The 5,745-nt window shown below is 47.9% G+C and overlaps 1 non-coding gene across 1 annotated transcript; it reads left to right on the top strand.

Moving 5' to 3' along the window:
• Positions 1-4,969: 4,969 nt before the first annotated feature.
• Positions 4,970-5,061, top strand: trnay-gua (transfer RNA tyrosine (anticodon GUA)). Its single transcript is given in 2 exon segments — positions 4,970-5,006; positions 5,026-5,061. It is a non-coding gene; the product is annotated as a tRNA-Tyr (tRNA).
• Positions 5,062-5,745: the final 684 nt, after the last annotated feature.

Here is a 5,745-nt window from a genome sequence, read left to right as displayed (position 1 = left end):
CACGAGCGTACCGGTGGACACCGCGTGCTCCATCTCCAAGGACACCCTGGACCGGATGTAAGAGCGGAAGAGAGGCAGGCAGTCAGGTTGAACGACCCCCTCGACCGCCCGCTGCCTGGACCGGCGGATGGCACCCTTGGCCGTGCCCAGGAGCAGTCCTACGAGGAGGCCTTCGGACCTACCCGCTCCCCTCCGCACAGGGTGCCCAAAGATCAGGAGAGTGGGACTGAAGTGCAGCCAGAATTTCAGGAGCAGCCCCTTCAAATAATGGAACAGGGGCTGCAACCTTGTGCACTCAATAAAAACATGGAACACGGACTCCTCCAGACCGCAGAAATTGCAGGCGGCCTGGGAGTCCGTGAACCGGCTTAAAAATTTATTGCACGGCACTGCTCCGTGCACCACCCTCCAGGCCAAGTCCCCGATGAATAGTGGGAGGACCCCTGCGTAGAGTGCCCTCCATCGGGGACCCCCGCCTCCTCCGGACGGCAAGATGGTACGCCATGGCGTGTCCGGACGGCCGGCGAGGATGGCAAAGTTGAGAGTGTGCAGGAGCAGCCCGTACAGGAAACCCCTCCGCGCGGAACTGAAAGGCACGGAGGGGATTTCCCCGAGGCGGCTCAAGTTGTGAGGCGCCGGCCCCCGAGGGAGGTTCCGGGGTTTGGCGCCGATGAGGAATTCCGTCCGGAAGGGGGTCAGTTCGGACGGGATCTCCCCACGTGCTTGAGCCTCCTCGATGCACCTAACGGAGTCAGGGCCCAGAGCTGTTTTTAGCGACTCGATGGCATCGGCCGCGTGGCGGACGTTGGCAGAATTTAGGCGCCGCGCCAGCGTGTCTGGCGCCATCCAGCCCGCTCCTCCGCCATCGAGCAGGTCCCTGACCCTGGTCACCTCACCAGCCACAGCCCTCTCTTCCGACCGCCACATGAAACCTCGGTCGTGGAGGTACGGATTCCCGAGCAGCGGAAAGTCGCGAGCTGGGCGCTGACGCACACCAACGACTGACCGCCCTCCTCAAGCGGGAGACTCAAGACCGCAGCAGAGACCCAGTGCTTCCTGTTGTTCCAGAAGAAGTCCACCAGCTTCTTCTGTATCTTGGCGACAAACGCAGGGGGAGGGGTCAAAGTGACCAGCCGGTACCACAACATTGCGGCCACCAGCTGGTTTATGACTAGCGCTCGACCCCTGTAGGACAGCACTCGGAGCAGTCCTGTCCAGCGCCCTAGGCGAGCGGCGACCTTGGCCTCCAGCTCCTGCCAGTTCGCTGGCCAGGCTCCCTCGTCGGGGCTAAGGTAGACTCCCAGATGAGGAGATGGGTCGTGCTCCAGGCAAAAGGCCTGAGCTCCTCCGGCAGGGAGTCCACCCGCCACTGACCCACCAGGAGTCCGGAACATTTCTCCCAGTTGATCCTGGCGGAGGACGCGGCCGAGTAAATCTCCTGGCACTCACGCATCCTCCGCAGGCCCTTGTGCATGAATCCCAAAAAGTTAGTTTGCAGGTGCAGCAGGTAATCAGGAAGGCAAATGGAATGTTGGCTTCATTGCGAGAGGGATGGAGTACAAAAGCAGGGAGGTCCTGCTGCAACTGTATAGGGTATTGGTAAGGCCGCACCTGGAGTACTGCGTGCAGTTTTGGTCACCTTACTTAAGGAAAGATATACTGGCTTTGGAGAGGGTACAGAGACGATTCACTCGGCTGATTCCGGAGATGAGAGCGTTACCATATGATGATAAATTGAGCAGACTCGGTCTTTACTCGTTGGAGTTCAGAAGGATGAGGGGTGATCTTATAGAAACATTTAAAATCATGAAAGGGATAGACAAGATAGAGGCAGAGAGGTTGTTTCCACTGGTAGGGGAGACTAGAACTAGGGGGCACAGCCTCAAAATACGGGGGAGCCAATTTAAAACCGAATTGAGAAGGAATTTCTTCTCCCAGAGGGTTGTGAATCTGTGGAATTCTCTGCCCAAGGAAGCAGTTGAGGCTAGCTCATTGAATGTATTCAAATCACAGATAGATAGATTTTTAACCAATAAGGGAATTAAGGGTTATGGGGAGCGGACGGGTAAATGGAGCTGAGTCCACGGCCAGATCAGCCATGATCTTGTTGAATGGCGGAGCAGGCTCGAGGGGCTAGATGGCCTACTCCTGTTCCTAATTCTTATGTTCTTATGTTCTTAGGTCTCCAGCAGCAGCACCCTCTGGTGTACAGGTATGGTATGTACAAGGTGAAGGTACATTCCGGTCTAGTGTTACAATACATCATTAACATGCATACATTAAAAAACTGTACGCAGTATTCCAGGTGTGGCCTCACCAATATCCTGTACAACTGTAGCAAGACTGCCCTGCTTTTATACTCATCCCGTTTGCAATAAAGGCCAAGATTCCATTGACCTTCCTGATCACTTGCTGTACGTGCATACTAATCTTTTGTGTTTCATGCATAATACCCCCTGGTCCCGCTGTACTGCAGCACTTTGCAATCTTTCTCCATTTAAATAATAACTTGTTCTTTGATTTTTTTCTGTCAAAGTGCATGACCTCACACTTTCCAAAATTATACTCCATCTGCCAAATTTTTGCCCACTCACTTAGCCTGTCTATGTCCTTTTGCAGATTTTTTGTGTCCTTCTCACACACTGCTTTTCCTCTCATCTTTGTATCGTCGGCAAACGTTACACTCAGTACCTTCCTCCAAGTCGTTAATATAGATTGTAAATAGTTGGGGTCTCAGCACTGATCCCTGCGGCACCCCACTTGTTACTGATTGCCAACCCAAGTATGAACCATTTATCCCTACTCTCTGTTTTCTGTTCGTTAGCCAATCCTCTATCCATGCTAATATATTACCCCCAACCCCGTGATTTTTTATCTTGTGCAGTAACCTTTTATGTGGCACCTTGTCAAATGCCTTCTGGAAGTCCAAATACACTACATCCACTGGTTCTACATCCCTTTATCCACCCTGTTCATTACATCCTCAAAGACTTCTAGCAAATTTGTCAAACATGACTTCCCCTTCATAAATCCATGTTGACTTTGCCTGACCGAATTTTGCTTTTCCAAATGTCCTGCTACTGCTTCTTTAATAATGGACTCCAACATTTTCCCAACCACAGATGTTAGGCTAACTGGTCTATAGTTTTCTGCTTTTTATCTGCCTCCTTTTTTAAATAGGGCTATTACATTTGCAGTTTTCCAATCTGCTGGGAAGAGTGACCTCCCCAGAATCCAGGGAATTTTGGTAAATTACAACCAATGCATCCACTATCACTGCTGCTACTTCTCTTAAGACCCGAGGATGCAAGCCATCAGGTCCAGGGGATTTATCTGCCTTGAGTCCCATTATCTTACTGAGTACCACTTTCTTAGTGATTATGATTGTGTTAAGTTCCTCCCCCCCTATAGTCCGTTGACTATCCACTGCTGGAATATTATTAGTGTCCTCTACTGTAAAGACTGATACAAAATATTTGTTCAGAGTTTCTGCCATCTCCATGTTCCCCATTATTAATTCCCTGGTCTCGTCCTCCAAGGGACCAACATTTACTCTGGCCACTCTTTTCCTTTTTATATACCAATAGAAACTCTTGCTATCTTAATAATTTACTCAGTACCAATAAAAATATATTTTCCACTATAAATCGCACTGTAAGGTATTGCTCACCTCAGAAGTGCTGCTTTTGCTGACTGTTCCCCATTTCAAAATGGCGGTTCCGAGCCCTACCGCCTATTCCTGCCCACTTAACATCGCGTAAAACCACCTTCTCCAGGACAGTATGCAGCTCCAGTGGTATGTCGGTGGTATGCCATGAAAATTGGACTTTTTGGACGGTATGCGGGTGGTCTTGCACGATGGGCAGTGTGCATACCGCTCGGCGGTATCTCAATGCTGAATATTGCGTCGAGCGGTATGTCGGTGGTATGTAGGTGTTTTTTCACCAAAATTGCATTTTTGGGCGGTAAGTGGGCAGTATGCGGGCGATAGTAGGTGGTATGTCAATTAATTTCGGGCTCATATAAGTTTGAATACATTGACCAGGTTCTGTTGCTGACAGACTTCCTGTTCTATGTGATAAGGTGTTGCAATAAACACATAAATAGCAGGATGTAATTGTTCTTGCACAAATGTCTGACATAATTTTCATTACTTTCATCAGTCTTTGTTTGGAGATAAGCTTACAGTGGTAAATTACCATTATAATTAAGACTGATGAAATCATTAGGCATCATTTCAGCATTCACATTTTATCTAAATAAGGCTTGGCAAGATTAAAAAGGTCATGTCAAGACCAGTTAGTCCTCAGCAGCATGTTGTCAAAGTTGAATTTCAATAAAAGATACTTGTCTAAACTTCGTGCAGCTGTGAAATTACATTATTCTGACTTTGTTGTGATTTCAAGTCATTTAGAGTTACTCATGTAGCGTTTCACTATAGTATTGAGAAGCAGATTTTTGTGTAATAATGTACACTCCTCTTACTAAATAATGAGTTCTCCTCATGGAGAACAATTATGGAAACCTGCACCATAAGAATTAGCAACAATTTGCACTTAAATAGTGCCTCTAATATTGGAAAACATTCCAGAGTGCTTCACAAGGGGAGCATGGGTTGGAGGAAGAATTGGGGGAGATAACCAAAGTTGTGGTCAAAGATATAGGTATTGAGGGGACTACTGAAGAAGGGGGGGAACTGTAGCAAAGCAGAAGGATTTGTGGAGAGAATCTCGTGACTACGATTATGATGGTTGAAGGGTCTGCCAATAATGGCAGAGCAGAGAGAGTTGGGTGATACAGAATACCTGACATTTAAGAGCAGTTAATGTGAAACAGTAAAAGAAAGAAAAACTTACATTTATATAGCGCATAAGCATGACTATGGGATGCCCAAAGTGCTTTATAGCCAATTAAGTACTTTTGACGTGTAGTCACTATTGTAACGTAGGAAGAGAAGAGAAGTAGCTTCCCTTTGATAGCTCAGTTGGTAGAGCGGAGGACTGTAGTGGAATACGCAGCAAAGTCATCCTTAGGTCGCTGGTTCAATTCTGGCTCGAAGGAGCTGGTGTTCTTTTTTTAACCAATAAGGGAATTAAGGGTTACGGGGAGCGGGCGGGTAAGTGGAGCTGAGTCCACGGCCAGATCAGCCATGATCTTGTTGAATGGAGGAGGAGGCTCGAGGGGCTAGATGGCCTACTCCTGTTCCTAATTCTTGTGTTCCTATTATGTAGAGCTAGGTTGGAGTTAGGCCATGGAGCGATTTGTAAACAAGGATGATTTTGAAATCGATGTGTTTGTTGGATAAGCGGTTGATGGAAATTGAAGAGATGGGTGACTGGACAGGATGTGGGCAACAGAGTTCTGGATTTATTGGTGTTTGTGTATACAAGAACTTGTAAAACAAAAGAGAGACATGTATTTAAAGAGTAACTTATCACAGAGAATTGCACAGCAATTAGTCAGTGTTGCTGTTTCACCTCCACACAAGCAATCATACTAATCCCATGTGCCCTGGTATTGGATTACAGCCACTGAGGGGGAGCCCGCCTTGCAGAAGGTGGCAGAGGTCCTCAGGAAAGTTCAGGGAGGTGGGGGGAAAGGTGGAGGTAAGTTACTCGGTGAGGGAGGGGGAAAGCAGTACCTGCAGTGGCCTACAGATTTAATGTGGAGCCAGGAAGATCATTCCTGCTCTTCTTGGCTGCAAAATAAGGTAATTAAAAAACTTAGGCCTAGAAATTGGGGTTG

Source organism: Pristiophorus japonicus, chromosome 7, assembly GCF_044704955.1.
Source record: "Pristiophorus japonicus isolate sPriJap1 chromosome 7, sPriJap1.hap1, whole genome shotgun sequence".
Lineage (NCBI taxonomy): Eukaryota > Metazoa > Chordata > Chondrichthyes > Pristiophoridae > Pristiophorus > Pristiophorus japonicus.
Note: the sequence above shows the minus strand (reverse complement) of the source record. Positions and strands in the feature narration are given on the sequence as shown.